General features: G+C 44.2%; 1 protein-coding gene across 7 annotated transcripts in view; it reads right to left on the reverse strand.

Annotated features, from left to right (window-relative positions):
• The window catches only part of LOC132407550 (retinoic acid receptor RXR-alpha-A), a 129492-nt gene that overhangs the window by 99713 nt on the left and 12020 nt on the right, over positions 1 to 17759 (reverse strand). For 2 of the 7 annotated variants that reach the window (XM_059994259.1, XM_059994252.1), the window contains exon 1: positions 8460 to 8616. The exons of 2 other annotated variants lie outside the window; for them this stretch is intronic. The gene's annotated coding sequence lies outside the window, so the exon portion shown is untranslated. Of the gene's footprint in view, positions 1 to 8459; positions 8617 to 17759 lie in introns of those variants that run through there. 3 more of the 7 variants (XM_059994253.1, XM_059994255.1, XM_059994258.1) reach the window with 2 other exon arrangements.

Genomic DNA, 17759 nt, shown 5'->3' on the forward strand with positions numbered 1-17759 from the left:
CGTTGTCCAACTGGATGCAGTCACCAACCACGGAAGTCTCAGCGTGCCCTTTCATTCACCCAGTTCAGGCTGTGTGTGTCTCTAAACCAAGGCGTTGCTGCACCAGCTTTCCCTCCATGCCAACAGGAAACAGAGGTCACACATCCTGTACAGAGTCTGCCACTGTCAGCATGTGTAATTTGAGACACAAATGAGCAAAACACAGCTACTTGCACAGAGGCAACATGCAAACAGCTGACTGAAAAATTCAAAACCAGTTCTTATTACACACGGCTATTATGGAGCGAGGGCAGATAGATGGCATCAAGTTACACATAACCCACGCATGTCAGTAAGGGATAAAGAAATTAACTTGCTTTCTACTGTTCATGTGCAACACGCTTAATTGGTCACCTCAAACAAATCAATCAGGAAGTATCACCCACTCGGCCCTTTATGCTTGTTCTACTATTTAATATCTGCATGGAATTCAATGCCGCATTCCTACCTACATTTGTAAGCTTTCACCTCGTTTATGACGAATATCAAATTCCACCTCAAAAATACACAAAGATTCTTTATTCATGACACTTTGAGAAAGAGTTCCAAAGACTCACAAGTCACAAAAGAATGTACCTTACTTCTGGCTTAAGTGGGTGACTCCTGAACAGTGCCAATGCCACATGATGAAACATCCTTTCCACATTCATCCATCTACATCCCTCAGGATCTGATACATTGCTTAGCTAATGCCCTCTGAAAATCTAAGTATTGTACATCCATTTGTTCTCAGACAGAAGATGCAAAATGCAGATTGGGCATCATGTGCTCAAAAAAAAAACGGCCTCTTTTTTCCCCTGCAACATGTGAGAGTTTGAATAGTCTGTTCCTAAACTCCTGCAAAACTCATTCAGGTCACAGCATGGATTTCTCCACTAACTTAGTTGCAGAAGCTACTGCCCTAGAAGTAGGAAGCAATGGCCTCGAGGGCTACAATTGCCAAACCATAATGAGAGCTTCAACTAAATCTAGTTCCCCCAAGCCAAGTGACGTCCAACACCAACACCTGGCAAAGCAGTCCCTCACAACAGCAGTCCAGCTTCAGCTGGAAACTAGATCCCCAGAAAGCCAAGTGCAGGAGAGCACAACTCAGAAACCACCTCAACCACAACTAAACATTTGCAATCACTGAAGTTGTGACTTCAGAGAGAAAACTATCCATGGTTGGAGTCCACATTGGAAAGTACAGAAAGATGCTTATGGATGTTGCAGTTATCTTAGCTGCAGGAGTTCCATCCACAAGTGTAAACATCTTCAGCTGCCTTTATCAATAAGATGCCTTGTCTTGGAAGTCAGAAGTGACATTTTACTGATGATTCCACTGTTCAGCTTCAAACATGAAGCAACCCAGCAACATTCAAACACGTGATAACAAATGGCAAGAATTATTTCAGGCATATGTACACCAAGCAAAACACATCAAATTCTCAATGTTCAGTGACATTACAATCACCATGTGCTCTAATGTCTGCATAATGAGAATCCCCACCGACCAGAAATTTAACTGAACAAGCTACGCAAATGCCATTAACTACAACCGTGGATCACGCACTGGACATTGTGTAGCAAGAAACTTGTAATTTACAAGATTCTCCAAAGTATTTCTATCTTTAACAAGGAGTGTGATGGAACACCATTCACTCCTCATTCCTATTAGTCTGCCTTCTACGGCAAATACAATACCACTTCACATCACAACACCATTTTGGCTTTGAAGCCGCTGCATGATACTGACATCTTGTCGACATAGTTTGATTATTTCTTTATGCTTCAATCTACTGATGAGGTTCATAACAATTACTTTTCTAGTATAAAGACTAGTACAAATGACTTCCAATCATTTAATCTTGGTTAAAATCCAAGGAAAAGTAATGAACCTCATCATGTTTATTATCACCTTTACAGCCCTCATTTCCCTAATCTTGGCAATATTAGCCTTGTGACTACCCACCGTTAACCCAGACAATGAAAAAATATCCCCCTACGAGTGTGGCTTTGACAACTCAAGCTTGACAGCATCTGCCTAACCCTACATCCAAAGCAGCCACTCCTTCCACCACAAAGACTGGTCAAAGTGTTCCACAAGTCTGCAGCTTGAGTAACGAACACATGAGAATGTCACTGCCTGCAAGTTCTCCTTCAAGTTAAACACTATTTTGATTTCAAAGTCAATTTATTATCAGAGTACATGCATGTCACCACATACAACCCTGAGATTCTTTTGCAAATATGAGCGCAGTTCCTTCACCACCATTGTATGTTAATCTGAAGAATCCCAACCCATCAATAACTATTCATAAAGCTAGCTCATCACCACGCTGGCATTTTAGGGTGCTAGTAGACACAATGGGCTGAATAGCCTGACTGCAAATAAATCAATACCTTACCAGCAACAGAATTCTACTTATTGGGTCAATGCCACTCTTTGAAGTAACCGTTCAATTTCTGCCTCATTACACAGCTTTTCCCCTTTAATCCTGGAAACTACCACACTTAAAGTAAATGTTCAATTACCTTTTGAAAATTCCCAAGGGAGATTGATTGCAGCGGCTTTCCAGTAGTGTGGCAGAGATCTGAACAACTCCCTATCTCAAATAATAGCTCTATAGTTCTTTTACAAATTAGTTTGAATCTGCAACTGCTGATTACAGACAAATTCGCTACAGGAAATAAATCTCTCTCTATTTGTTCTATCAAAACCTCACAGATCTGAGGGCTCTTCTTAACCTGCCATTGAGGGGTAGCCGCAGAACACACTGCGTCACAGGTAGTTGCAGCGTGGCACAGTGACAGGCGAGAAGGCGCAACCTTACAATCTCACGGAGTTCAATAAGTAAAAGACATGCAAGCTGAAAGCGAGGGCGAGGGTGATTCTGATTCTCGGAGGCAGCAAGCACAAGGAACCGATTACCTCAAGCCCACATGAATGAAAGCAGACACTTGGCAGGAGCACAGACCTGCTCTGTGGTCCCAATGAAAGCTGCTGCTCTGACAAAAAGTTCTTTCTGTAGCTTCTGGCTCAACAACCAAAAGCCCTGACGTGATCTTCCATATGGCAGCACACAGCAAGATCAATCATAAGCAACTACAGCAAGATGCAGCAGGAGACAGAGAAACATACTGAAAGCAAAGAATGAGCAGGAAAAAGGGTACGTATGACTAACATCGAAAATTAGAGAGGAGGTCACAGCGAAAAAGAGCAGTGGCATATGTGGATAAGTAGGCATGTGATAGTAGGGAAGAATGGCAAGAACGAAGGTGGGGCAAATATGGTTAATAATGGCAGTGGGAGTTGGGAAGGAACTGGTGAGTCAATCATGAAGTAAGACAAGTACGAGGGCATTGCTTCTTCATTCGTTGATATTAAGAACTTCGCATCACAATTGGAATTAAATTAAAAATCACACATAAGTATGACTAATTACTCATTGTAATAGGGGTTTAGAAAATCTGAGTCAATAAGCAGAGGAGAGTAATCAGATGTCAGTAAACTGACATATAAAAGAACTAGTATGTTACCCAAAATCCAATCAAGAATGGAGATTTTTAAGGAGCCTTTACTTGAGTAGGAGTGAGGGACAGACATTCAGGATTCAATTTCCAGTGTTTTGAACCTGATCAGCATAAACTATCGCCTAGAATGGTGGGATGCCCAATAGATTTTAATTGGACAGGAAGGCACATTGACCCAAGGTAGGGCAGGATCAGGTAGGTATTTGAAAATAACAATGAGAATTTTTAAAATATGGTATTGCTGGACTGTAGTCAAGTGAGTTAGTGAGCACAGAGTGGGAAAATGCAGATTAGGGCATGGGCAGCAAAAGTTTGAGATAACATGGAGAGTACTTGGTTCCAACTGGCTAAGAGTGTGTTAGAACAAAAGCAATTGGGGGGAGCACAAAAGAATAGTATGTAAACAAGAAAGAATTTTAAAAGATGGACAAACAGACACACAGATTACAGATATGGATGGAACCTCACTGTAGCACTTATACCAGCTGACCACCTGCTGTCACAATTTAAAAATGAAATCATTCAGAGATTGCCTTGGTGTAAATTTCCGAGGTGGAAAACTCCAGTGAATGTGAACAGCCTGGACGAATCATAATCAGTGTCTGAAAAACTGGATAAAAATAGCACAATCACTTATAGCTGCTTATGTAGGGTAGCTCAGATTCTCAAAAGGGATTTCCTGTGTATGTGTGTAGAAAGACATTGAATCTCTCCCACAGGATGTATGTTCTCTATAAATGCAACCTCAATGATGCAGACTTTCACCAAAATCAGAGAAACAGATTTGCTAACGGAGTCCAGGCCACAAAGACCCACTCAAAATACATTACCAGAAACAGCCATTGCGTGACTCCAAGGGAGCTGGGCAAACACAGAAAGACAGAGAGATGGCGATAGCACGCATGTGAGAGAGAGAGAGAGAGAGCAAGCGAGCGTACAAACATGCCTAAGAGAGAACGTGCAGGTGTGGGGGTGAGACGGAGAGAGAGTGAGAGTGAGAGAAAGTGAGGGTGAGAGAGAGAGAGAGTGAAGGGGTGGGAAGAGAGCAGGGGAGAGGAGGGGGAGCATGCATAAGAGGGCAAAGGAGAGCAAGGGAGAGAACACGCGAGTGGGGTGTGCAGCAAGGGCACAGGTGCATGTGAGAGTGGGCACAGAAAAATGGAGAGGACAGCGTGTGGAAGAGAGCATGAGGGGCACCACGCGAGCAAGGATGAGGTGCAAGCACGAGTGAGGTGGAGCAATCGCTCTCTCTCCCTTCTCTCTCTTCCTCTCACACGCGCTACCTCTTGTGCAAGAGTACGCCAAGTAAGAGGGATAGAGCGCCACGCCAAATGGGCAAGGAGAGATCGTGTGAGGCAGCACTCCAGTGAGAATGCACAACAGTCTTCAAACATCCGTACCTTCTCCCTGATGCACGCCCTAGATGGTGAGGGTACTTAACATTGGATTGAGGAGCTGCCTCTGAAAGATGTCCTTGATGTTGGAGAGGATGATGCCCATGATGGACACTAGACACTAGAATACTAAAGCACAGCACAGGCCCTTCAGCCCTCCATGTTGTGCCGACCCATATATTCCTTAAAAAAGTACTAAACCCACACTACCCCATAACCCTCTATTTTTCTTTCATCCATGTGCCTGTCCAAGAGGCTCTTAAATACCCCTAATGTTTTAGCCTCCACCACCATCTCTGGCAAGTCATCCCAGGCACCCACAACCCTCTGTGTAAAAAACTTGCCCCTGATGTCTCCCCTAAACTTCCCTCCCTTAACTTTGTACATATGCCCTCTGCTGTTTGCTATTCATACCCTGCTATCCACCCTATCTATGCCTCTCATAATCTTATAGACCCCTATCAAGTGTCCTCTCATCCTTCTACGCTCCAAAGAGAAAAGTCCCAGCTCTGCTAACCTTGCCTCATAAGACTCGTTTTCCAATCCAGGCAACATCCTGGTAAATCTCCTCTGCACCCTCTCCATAGCTTCCACATCTTTGCTATAATGAGGTGACCAGAACTGAACACAATACTCTAAGTGTGGTCTCACCAGAGATTTGTACTCTTGAATTCAATCCCCCTGTTAATGAAGCCTAACAACCCACAGGCCTTCTTAACTATCCTATCAACCTGTGCAGCGACTTTGAGGGACATATGGATTTGAACCCCAAGGTCCTTCTGTTCATCCACACTCTTAAGTAACTGACCATTAACCCTGTCCTCAGCCTTCTGGTTTGTCCTTCCAAAATGCATCACCTCACACTTATCCAGATTGAAATCCATCTGCCACTTTTCTGCCCAACTCTGCATCCTGTCTAGAATCCTCTTGTAACCTTCGACAACCTACAGCTCCATCCACAACTCCTCCAATCTTCGCGTCATCCACAAACTAGGAAGCCAACTCTGCATCGCTCTACAGCCTCTTGTGATCCTGTGCAGTGGAGACTAAGCAGCAATGCAACCAGCCACAACGAACTCCACAGTACACTGGACAAATTTACCAGTCTTTGGTGACCTACCAAATCCCCTCAAGCCCAAAGCCACTGGCATGTCTGCTTTATGTCTACATCAATATGTTGAGCCAAGGACTGTTCCTCTGAGATGCTGACACCCAGGAGGCTGAATGGCCGGCTGGCTCCTTGCACACTTTTCATCCATGCTAGGTTGAGCATCAAGTTAGCAAAAAAGACAAATGCTAAAGAAACAACAATGTTGCAACCCGATGTGCCAGGGAGGAATAACATCAGCTTGCATCACTGATTCCCAGATTCACTTTGCATTTAATCTAAGGGCCAAAACCTTTATGGATTCACACAATATATCAACTCGGGGGAGAAGGACTTTGGCTTCCAGATTACAGTTTCACAAACACCAGACAAAAATACGAATTAGGAGCTGACTGCTTAGGCCTGTTCCACCATTCAATATAATCCTGACTGATCCGATTGTAGCCTCAATTCTGCATTCTCATCTTTCATTCTTTGCTTATCAAGAATCTACCTGTTATTTCAAATATTCAAAGTTCCTTTGAGAAAGTGTTCCCAGCCATCAGAGAAAACATTTTGTCTTAAACGGGTGACCCCGATGAAAAATCCTCTCCAAATCCACTCTGTCAAGACCCCTCAACTTTTTAGATCTTAATTAAGTCACCCCTCTTATTTCTAAATCTCGATAGATAAAAGCCAAGACTATTCAACCTTCCCTCAAGAGACAACCAACCCATCCAAGTACCAGCCTGGTCAACCTTCTCCAAACTACTTCCAACAAATTAACATCCTTCTCTAATAAAGAGTCCAATATTCTACCTTCATCAATTCCTCCAAATGATTGCAGCAAAACCTTATTTTTGCATTTGGTTCTTCTTACAATACAAAAAGCACTCCATTAGCTTTCCAAATGACATGCAGCTTCAAGTTCCAAGGAGTGAACATCATTAATTGCCTTGCTTCGTCCAACTACATAGGTACCATGACGAAGAAAGCTCACCAGTGTCTCCACTTGCTCAGAAGGCTAAAGGAATTTGACCCTTGTCTCTTTTAACTCTAGCCAATTGTTATTGGTGCAGCACAGTTAGGTATGGCAACTGCTCTGCCTGTGACGGTAAGAAACTGCGGATAATTGAGCTCACAGCTCAGCACAAGATGGAAACCTCCACCGATCGTTTACATTTCTCATTGCCTTGATAAAGCAGTCAACCCCACCCACCACAGGCATTGTCTCATCTCCCACACACATACACACACACACTAGGCAGAAGGTACAAAAGCCCAAAAGCATATACCCCATGCCTAAGGAAAACTTCTATTACACAGGGAGACGATTGAAGGCTCCCATAGCACAGTAAGATGGGACTTCAAACTCACCCTACCTTGTTAATGAACTTGCATCTACCCAATTTCTACCTGCGCTGTACTTTCTCTATCAGTAAAACATTTAGTTTTTGTTTTACCATGTTGGACTACTGTCGTGAACTGATCTGCATGAACAGTATGCTCAACAAATTCTTCACCGTACTTCAGAATATGTGATAACAAACCGATTTTATCTATTACAAGCCATGCACGAGAGCACCCAGATCCATCTGAAATGCATGACACTTCAAATGCGCTGAAAATTTTCCAACCATAATGCAATCTGACATTTTCTTTAGATTCAGAGTATCTCACTGACAAACCTTATCCCTAAAAACAAATCTGGAGTGGGCTGAAGCTACCGCTTATCAATTCACAAGAAACAGATTCTTAGTGCGTTAGAGGCAAAGATACTGAAAAAAATAGATGTTTCCAAGTCCCGTACACATGACAGAATGTTTTCCAGTAAGAAACACATGAAGCACAGCTACGGTTGCAATGTTAAAAAAAATAAGGCAACTATTTACACAAAGCAAGCTTCATTAGACAGGCTGTGGAGGGGGGAGGCAGAGCGGCGGTGGGATAGATAGAAACGGTGGGGAATCGGGAGACGGGGAGTTTAGATGTTTGGGTAGGGGGCATCGAGAGAGGTGAGGTCGTGGAGGGCAGCTTGAACAGGAGAGTGGGAGTGGAGGTCGGACAGGAACACAGAGAGATGGGATGGCGGACAGAGTAGGGGACGAGGCGGACGGAGGAAGGGGGACAGGAGGATTTTGAGGGGGAGCGATCGGGACGGGCAGTGTTGACGATCAAAGGTTGGGAGGAGAGCGACGGACGGAATTGAATCCATCGGTGCTGCCCAGTCCCAAGTGGGTCTAGCCTGACACTGACAGGGCGATGGGAGTCACTCCTTCCCCCAGTGACCTAGGTGCGAGAGAAGGGAATGGCGGACTGGAAGAGCCCGGGCCTGTGGCCGCGGCAACCAGCCGATGTCCGGGCCGGTGCCCAGGCGCTGCCCGATCGGTGCGGCCGCGGCAGGTAGCGACAGCGCCCGCACTCACCATCTGCCACCGGGGCGGCTGGCGCGCTCCATGTCGTGCAGTTGTCTCTCTGCCCAAAATCCGGGAAGCGCAGCAGGCACAGGCCGAGGCCGCACCGCAGACTAGGCCAGGCCTCGCCACCCCCACCCCGTGCCCTCGGCACATCGGCTCCGCCCCTCGTGACCAACCGCCCCCCACCTCGGCCCCGCCCCCGCACGAACCCACCACCCCGCCCCGCCCCGCCCCGCCCCGCCCGAGCGGGCTCCGGGCACAGACCCCACCCCCGGCCCTGCCCCTCCACCAATCACGGCCGCCTCACATCGCCCTGTCCGCAGAGGTCCCGCCCACGTGCGTGTGGGGCTCGACCGCACTCGGGGTAGTTGATCGAGCGCCGGCGGATCAGCTCACCGCAGCGCAGCTTACCCCCCTCACTCACTGTCTTGGCAGAGTAGAAACTCCTGACGTAACAACTCACACCCTCGATAAAACGCCCACATTTCACCCAAACATATCCTGGGGCGCACGGTGCTTCTGCCACCAGTGGTCACCCTCTGCCCCCAGTTCAACAGCAGGCTCACATGTAGGGGTATGGATCTAAAATCGGCTTAAAACCCAGCCAAAAAAAAAATCATTCTGAACGAAGATTCATAACCACTGAAGCATTCACCCCGCACCTCAGATTTTTCCCCACCCCATGTTGCAACAACAAGGTCACTAACTGCTGTGACTGGTTAGAGGCAGAAATCTGATCTCCCAGAGGGGTTTGGTCGGACACAGACTAACTGCTCTTCTCACGTAACCATGTCTCAAGACAGAAAATGCAATCCTTCAGCTCCCGGGGTGAGCACCCTGCATAGACCCAAGTGCAATTCTGTCCCCACAATCATCTCTCTCGAAAGGAAGCAGCTGGTTGGCTTCTGCTTCAAACACACAGTGTTGTGTTGATTACATTTTTTACAATGGTTGCATCACATTACTTCTCTGTGGAATGGTTCAACTGCTGGAATGTGACTAGTCAGGATTACATGATCTAAATTCCCTTGGAGCACCTAAATCTTGCTAATTTTCAGCGTACTAATTCATTTTGTGTCATAACCCAACTCTCACACAGATTGTAACTCAGCCTGAAAACATGACACATTAAGATATTTTTCAGGACATCTGGCAGTTTGGGTACTGCATGTACAACATTTGGAAAGCAGCGAATCCCAAGTCTCTGTCTTGTCACCACTTTATATAATAGATTAAGTCTGAAACCCTATTTTGCAAGACATCCTAAGAGGACCCAGAGTTGAGAAACTCCAACCAAAAACTAATTCTATGCTTTTGAATAAATGTTGCACCAACCAAGACTGTACTTGAAATCCAAAATGACAAGGACATCGCCAGAGAGATGGGAAAGAGGTTGTCAACTGAATTATACTTGATCAGATACAATTAAAGAAAATTTAGATTCATAGAGCAGCATAAATCAGAAACAGGCCTTTCAGCCCATCTACTCCATTCCCACTGTTATTCTGTCTAGTCCATTGATATGCATCTCCATATCCCTCCCATCCACATTTTTTTCCAAACTACAGTTAAATGATGCACTTGAACCCCATATCACCACTTCCACTGGCTGCTCGTTCCATACTCGCCCCATCCTCGGAGTGAAGAAGTTCCTCCTTAAGTATTTTACCTTTCACCCTTAACCTCTGACCTCAAGCTCTGGTCTCACCCAGCCCCAAGTGTAAAAAGCCTGATTGCATTTATCCTATCTATACCCCTCATAATTGTGTATACCTCTATCAGGTTTCCCCTCGTGCTCCTACACTCCAGGGTATAAAATCCCAACTATTTAAGCCTTCCCTGGAACTCAAGTCCTGGTAACATCTATGTAAGTCCATATAAATTGATACTTATTTCTAAAACAAATAAGTAACAAATAACTTATTTTATTGGCTTTCCCCAGGCATGTTTAAAGCTACACTTTGGCATTAGTTCTCCACACTGTTTGGTCTCTTTGTGTTCTGTCCATATTGAAGTCCCCAATTTCCATTTGCTCAGTATCTGGGAGATCAGCTCACAGCATCTGACTCCCAGCCACATGGTTAACTCACATAAACCTGGGCCCAGGTCTCATCTGAAGACAGCTTTGAATTGCAATCACGTAAAGTATTGAAAATACTCAGCTGATTCAACAGCTGATGAAGAGAATTTCTCAGCATCACCTCCAAGTTTGATCTGTGCACACAACACCATTGGCGTTCATTATCCCAGCTTCCTGCACTACTTGCATGAAGTTCAGAAAAACACCTCACTCAGGAACTTGATAGATTCTGGATTCATCACTGCCTTCAGCAATTTCAGATGGGGACTTTTCCTGGGCCTATTTACATCTCCCCTATGGCCAGACAAAAGCAAAGCTCTGGAAGAGCAGAACTAGAGAAAATGCTGGCAATGTTGCCCAAGTCGAAGAGTATCTGGGGAGGGTGGTAATTGGAGCTAACAATTCAAGTCAATAACCCTTCATCAGAACTGTGAGCAAGTATAGAAAAAAACAATTTAGAAGATAAAAGTATTAGCTTTATTAGCCTGCAAGTGCCACCACACTTCCAGCACCAGCATCACGTGACCACAACTCAATAACCTGAACCGTACATCTTTGGAATGTAGGAGTAAGCCAAAGCACCTGGGGGAAACCCCATGGTCACAGGGAGGATGTACAAACTCCTTACAGTGGTGGGAATCAAACCCCGATCTTACAGCTCGCACTGCAAAGCGTTATGCCATTTAGTGGGAGTGAAAGTCAGATCATAAATGAATGTTCAGTGATACAGCAGAAGACAATGCAGATTTTATAAAGAAAAGGGTAACTGCCAAGTTAGTAAAATTCTGCTGGTGAAATGTTGAACAAAAAATCAGAAATTACCAAAAAGTCGGTGGCAGAAATTCTACACATTTGACATAAGAAGTGCTGAAATTTTTGGTCTTCAGAAACTGTTCCATTGTTGAGTCCACATACAAGAAGTGCTGGAGGAACTCAGCAGATTAGACAGCATCTATGGAGGGGAATAAACAGCCCGTGTTTCAGGCCGAGCCCTTTATCAGGGCTTGATTTATTCATCTAAAAACTTGTTTCATTCCCAGTGTTTCCCGGTACTGATGAAAGGTCAACTATTAAATCATTTTTCTCCCTTGGCAGTTGAGTCCAAACACCACTCAGTGGGCCACAGGAACCCCCCCCCCCCTCTGTTTCTCCCTCACAATGGTGACTTCATCAATGCTATTCCTCCTTTTGCCAAGGCCATGCTCTACCCTGATCTCAGCTTTCCATCTGACCCCTTTCTTCCTTGATCGCTCCATGTTCATCCCAAAAGATAGCTAAGCAACCGGTGTCCATGAAAACCTCCCCCCAAACCTGCAACTCCATTCTCCCAGAATACCCTTGGAAATTTCAAGTAGTCATTTTGCATCTTCAGCTCAATGCTCGTAAGATTGGAGCTCTGCATCATTTGTTCTGATTTCTATTCTATCACATACATTTCCTTCTGCTATCTTTCTTCTTCACCTGCATTTTTAAAACTATATCTATTCACTGTTCTGAAAATAAAGCCCCTGAACATTAATTCTCTTTCTTTCCTCCTATAGTAAAAAAAAATCAGCTCTGGTCTTACTGACATTGAGTAAGATGTTGTTGTGGCACCACAACTTGGCTCTGGTAAATCGCAAGCTGAACATTGATAACTGAAATATTTGTTCTGGTCATATGTCAGTGTGAATGACTATCTCCAGCAGCTTTAATTTTCTTTCTCAATCTAATGCTTCTTGTCCTTAATTACCAGCATCCCTTTCACATTCACAGACTTCTGCCTTCCACCATATCACAGAATTTCTTTCTTCCCACCCTCCTCATCAGCACCTCCAAAGTAAAACTTACCAAAGTTCACAGTACATTTATTATCAAAGTACAATTACATTATACAACCTTGAGATTTGTCTTTTTACAGGTAGCTACAATACAAAGAACATACAAGAACCCATTAAAAAAGACAGTCAAACACCCAATGTGCAGAGAGAGAAAAAAAAACAAAATGTGCAAACGATAAAAGTAAACAAATATTCCTCAGACATGAAGACTGGAGCAGGCCACAGCCTCAGCTCAGTGCAGAGCGGAGTAAATGTCGCAGAGCAGCAAGCAGTGAGAACTATCCTGACCTTTGCCTCTGGTCCCAACATCCTGCCTCTTCCATCCATCTGGCCTGGCATTTAAATAGTCCAAGCACTGCCCTAAAACCGAGGCTCTGTTGCATCGATACGCTCTGGGCCTGGGCCCTACCATGATGCCTGACCTTTCCAAATTGGCCTGGCACTTTGATCAATCAAACCTCACTCTCAGTTTAGACGGACAGGCCTTGAATCTGCCTCTCCTCCGCTCTGCTCGTCTCAACTTCACCACGAACATGCCAACCTAATCAACTTTCTCCTGGTCTGTTGAAACTTCAAAAGTAATGTTCCAGATTATCTTGGTCTACATCGGATATCCAGCATCCGTGATATTTTGCTTTTACTGACACTCATACCAAATATATTAATAGACCATAATTATAGCAATCATCTACTGTCCCTTTAACATGGCTATACACCTTCCCACATTGATATGAACGGAACCAATGTCTCATACCCAGTCATTAATGTTTAGTTTACATTTTAAGAGCATTTTCCCAGTTGTAATGCCACAGCAACATCCTCTCATTCAACATCAGCAAAACCAAAGACCCAATTATCAACAACAGGAGGGGAAAAATGGATGTGTGTGAGGCAGTCCGCGTTAGGGAATCAGTGGTGAAGATGGTCATTGTAAATTCCATGGCATTATCACATCAGAGGACTGGTTCTGGAACCACCAGTAAGTGCCATTACAGTAGCAGCTCTACCTTCTTATAACAATGCGCAGATTCGGCATGTCAACTAAAACTTTGACAGACTTCCATAGATGCACAGTGGAGATTATCCTGACTGGTTGCATCTTGGCCTGGTATAGAAACACCAATATCCAAGAATGGAGAAGACTACAGAAAGTAATGGAAACAGCCCAGCCCGTCACGGGAAAAGCCCTCCCCACTATTGAGCACATCTACAAGGAATACTGCTACAAGAAAGCGGCATCCATCATCAAGGACCCCACCAACCGGGCCATGTTCTCTTCTCACTGCTGCCATAAGGAAGGAGGTACAAGAGCCTTAAGTCCCACGCCATCAGGTTCAGGCACAGTTATTACCCTTCAACCACCAGGATCCTGAACCAGCATGGATAACCACTCACCCTAACACTGAACAGATTCCACAACCTACGGACTCACTTTCAAGGACTCTACAGCTCATGGTCTCAGTATTAGTTACAGATTTGCACGGATTATCTTCTTTTGCACATCTGTTGTTTGTCAGTCTTCACTTGTGTGTAGTTTTTCTTTAATTCTATTGTATTTCTTTGTTCCACTGTGAATGTCCGAGAGAAAATTAATTTCAGAGCAGTATATGGCAACATACATGTACTTTGGTAATAAAATTGCTTTGAAGTTGTTCCAGACTTCTCCAACCTTTGCTTGAAAAGCCAGTGCAATGTGAAACCAAGCATCCCCAGAGTAACAGAGATCACTGGGAATCACAGAATCACATCCGATACGTGGCTGTGATCGTCAGAGGCCAATCAGCAATGATTCAGAGCATCATCACAAAGTTCCTAAAGACAATATTTTTGATCCAAATTTTTTTCAGCAGCTTCATGTTCAACTTCCTTCCTCCTAAAGTTGGGAAAGAAAATATTCACTAATAATACCTCAGACTTAACTCCGTTACATCTCGAACCCAAGCAGCATCACAAAAATAGATGATCTCGTCATGAATTGTTGTTGGTTGTATTTATTTATTTAGAGATACAGTGTGGACAGACCCTTGTGCTGCCCAGCAACCCACCTATTTTTAACCCAAGCCTAATCGCAAGACAATTTAGTGACCAATTAACCTACTAACTGGTATGGCCTTGGACTGTGGGAGGAAAACGAAGCACCCAGAGGAAACCCACATTGTAAATTGTGTTGTTTTCTTCACAACAGTGGTGCATACTTCAGAAATACTTTTTTAAAAAGCTGGTGCAAAAGCAATTTGGGCTGTTTCATCAGAATCAGGTTTATTATCACCGGCATGTGTCATGAAATTTGTTAACTTAGCAGCAGTTCAATGCAATACATAATATAGAAGAGAAAAATAATAACAATAAGTATATCAATTACAATATACATATTAAATAGATTAAAATCGTGCGAAAAACAGAAATAATATATATTATTAAAAGGTGAGGTAGTGTTCACGGGTTCGATGTCCATTTAGAAATCAGATGACAAAGGGGAAGAAGTTGTTCCTGAATTGCTGAATGTGGGCCTTCAGGCTTCTGTACCTCCATCCAGATGGAGAGATAAGGGAATGCCCTGGGTGCTGGAAGTCCTTTCTGAGACACAGTTCCTTGAAGATGTCCTGGGTACTTTGTAGACTAGTACCCAAAATGGAGCTGACTAAATTTACAACCCACTGCAGCTTCTTTCAGTCCTGAGCAGTAGCCCCCACCCCCAATCTAGACAGTGATGCAGCCTGTCAGAATATCATGGAAGGTGCTATATAAATGCAAATCTATTCATTAACTCGTAGCTCTTCCAATAATTAAGCAATCCATGCAAGCCAATCTGTCATGGATTATATTTGCCAAGCATGTGGCAAGTGATGACCATTCCAGCATTTACCACTTGAAGATAGGTCAATGCAGATTCACTTCTAAGTGATCAACACCCTTTCCGCTCAGTGGGTCAGCAGTGTCAGGACTTCTATCATTAACATTTTGGAATTGGTAGCCATTAACTAGAAGCACAACTGGCTTAGTGTGTACAATCTTCACGGTGCACTGCAGCAACTCGGTTATTTGAACAGAGCCTACCTCCCTGGTGACCACCATGGAGAATAACGATAGCAATGGTCTAGAATCGTCCAAGTCACACTTGATGCTGACTTGGAAACATGTCACCAACATATACTTTCCACTCCTTTATTAATGCTGGGTCAAATAAGGCAGTCTCCTCACTACCAACACCATGAAAGTAAACACTAAAGATTAGCTTTATTTTTTACATCTACATCGTAACATAGTACAGCAAAATGCATCACTTGCGTCAAGAGAGAGTGAGGACATGCTGGGGGAGAGGGCAGCATGCAGAGTGCCCACAATGTGGGAGGAAACCCACATGGTCACAGGGAGAAAGTGGAAACTCCTTACAGACAGTGGCAGGAACTGAACCCTTGTACTCTGAGCGCCGGTGAACCGCCACTGGGCTTTATCATACCAGTTCAGAGAATCATGGATGGGTAGTAACCAGTGCGCTCATCAGCAACACCTCCATTCCATGACAGGAGAGAGGGGAGAAAAACACAAATGCTGGCCGAAGTGAGATAAAGAAAGTAAAAGTGTTCAGGGAAGAAGAAGTGCAACAACAGAAAAAGAGAGGGACGTCTGCAGATAAAGTAATTGTAAGGACATAAATGACTGAAGGCCAGTCTTAACAGGAAAAGGCACATACAGTAATGAAGGCTCAATGGTCAAGCATAGACAAAATAATGATGAGGCGGCTGGGGAGAGAGGATGATTTTAAACTTGCGACCAGTTTTGGTTGGGGCACTTTGCAGAACGGTTGAGGTGCTGTGGAAAAGTCATGGACGTGCTGCACGTTGTGTTGACAGGAGGACCAGGGATGATAAAAGTATTAGAAATATCAAGCAAGGAGGGAGAATGCTGGCAGGAGTTGAAACTGAGATCTCTGGACAATAATTGAATGTGTAGGCACAGCTTCACTTCCCTGGGTCTAACACAGGAGTGGGGAGCAGCACAACTCCCCATCTGGTTCTTCCTGCATTCTAATGCAGGATCATTTAACATGCATAAACATTACAGGACGTAATAATAAATCAGGATATTTTCTCTATGATTGTTGCTGACCGCTAAGTACCTCAGCATTGTCTTTGATTTTAGAAAAGATAAATCCCATAGTTCTTGCATTCCTCCCAATTCCCATCTTTCCTTGTCAGTCTCTTATTTATACCTCCTTGAGAAAGAATCAGCTTTGATCAAAAAATAACGTCACTCAGCCGATGCCACCAGCCTTTGTGTCATTCAGTCTCTACCCTATCTCCACATCCATCGTCCTTCTCTGCAACTTACAACATGCCTTGTTCTCATGGCTTTGATGAAAGGTCAACCACCTAAAATATCACCTCTCTCACTCTTTCTACAGATGTTGGTTAAACAGTTGAGTATTTCCAGAACTTCCTATTTTATCTCAGATTTGCAAACTGTCTTTTTTTTTGCTCTTTGGTTACGGACCAAGGCTAGGAATCTCGAGCTTTTCGCCTCTCAGTTTCCTCCATTCTCCGGCGCTGTCACTGCGTTGTGGCTCAGTGGAGCCTAGGCTGACTGCACCAATGCAGCTGCAAGAATATTGCAAGACAGCCACTTGAGGACAGTGTCACTGACGACAGAGGCATTAAACTGTTGCATTCATGCCCCCCTATTAATAACTGCCCTACATCCCTTCCCCGGCCTTCTTCACTGAACCCCGATATATTAAAATAATGTGACTTTAGAAGTTACAGCCACTTCCCTCAATATCCCATCCACATTACCAATACCGTAAACTTCAAGGCATACAAATAAGGAAGGCAATCGAGCTAATCGCAAATGTCACCCATAACAGGGTTGCATTGAGCTCTGTACAAGCACCAGAGCAGAACTAATGCGATAAGCGAGGTGCTGTGTGCATTACACCTGGGGGCTGCAATTCTTCCGTTCTGCTTCACTTCCAGGTCATTAAAGATTAAAAGAATCCAATTAAATTGCGGGCGAAGCTGTTAACTCACTCAATTAACAAGCTGAGTGATACAAGGTTCTGCAACAGGGACTGATGTAAACACTGCCCAACAATGGGAAAACTCACTTCTCCTCTCTCATTCTGCAAGTACTAAGGGAAGAATTTAACTGGGAAGGATCAGATATTGTGAACTAATCATACCACTCTATTTGTACAAATCAAAAAGCAATGAAATAATCGGCTTCTATTGAAGACCATAAGACGTGGAAGCAGAATCAGGCCACTCGGCCCATTGAGTCTGCACTGCCATTCCATCACGGCTGATTTATTATCCCTCTCAACCCCATCCTCCTGTCTTCTCCCCATAACTTTTGACACCCTTACTAACCCAGAAACTATCAACTTGAACTTCAAATATACCCAATGGTTTG

This window comes from Hypanus sabinus, chromosome 18 (assembly GCF_030144855.1).
Source record: "Hypanus sabinus isolate sHypSab1 chromosome 18, sHypSab1.hap1, whole genome shotgun sequence".
In the NCBI taxonomy this organism is placed as follows: domain Eukaryota; kingdom Metazoa; phylum Chordata; class Chondrichthyes; order Myliobatiformes; family Dasyatidae; genus Hypanus; species Hypanus sabinus.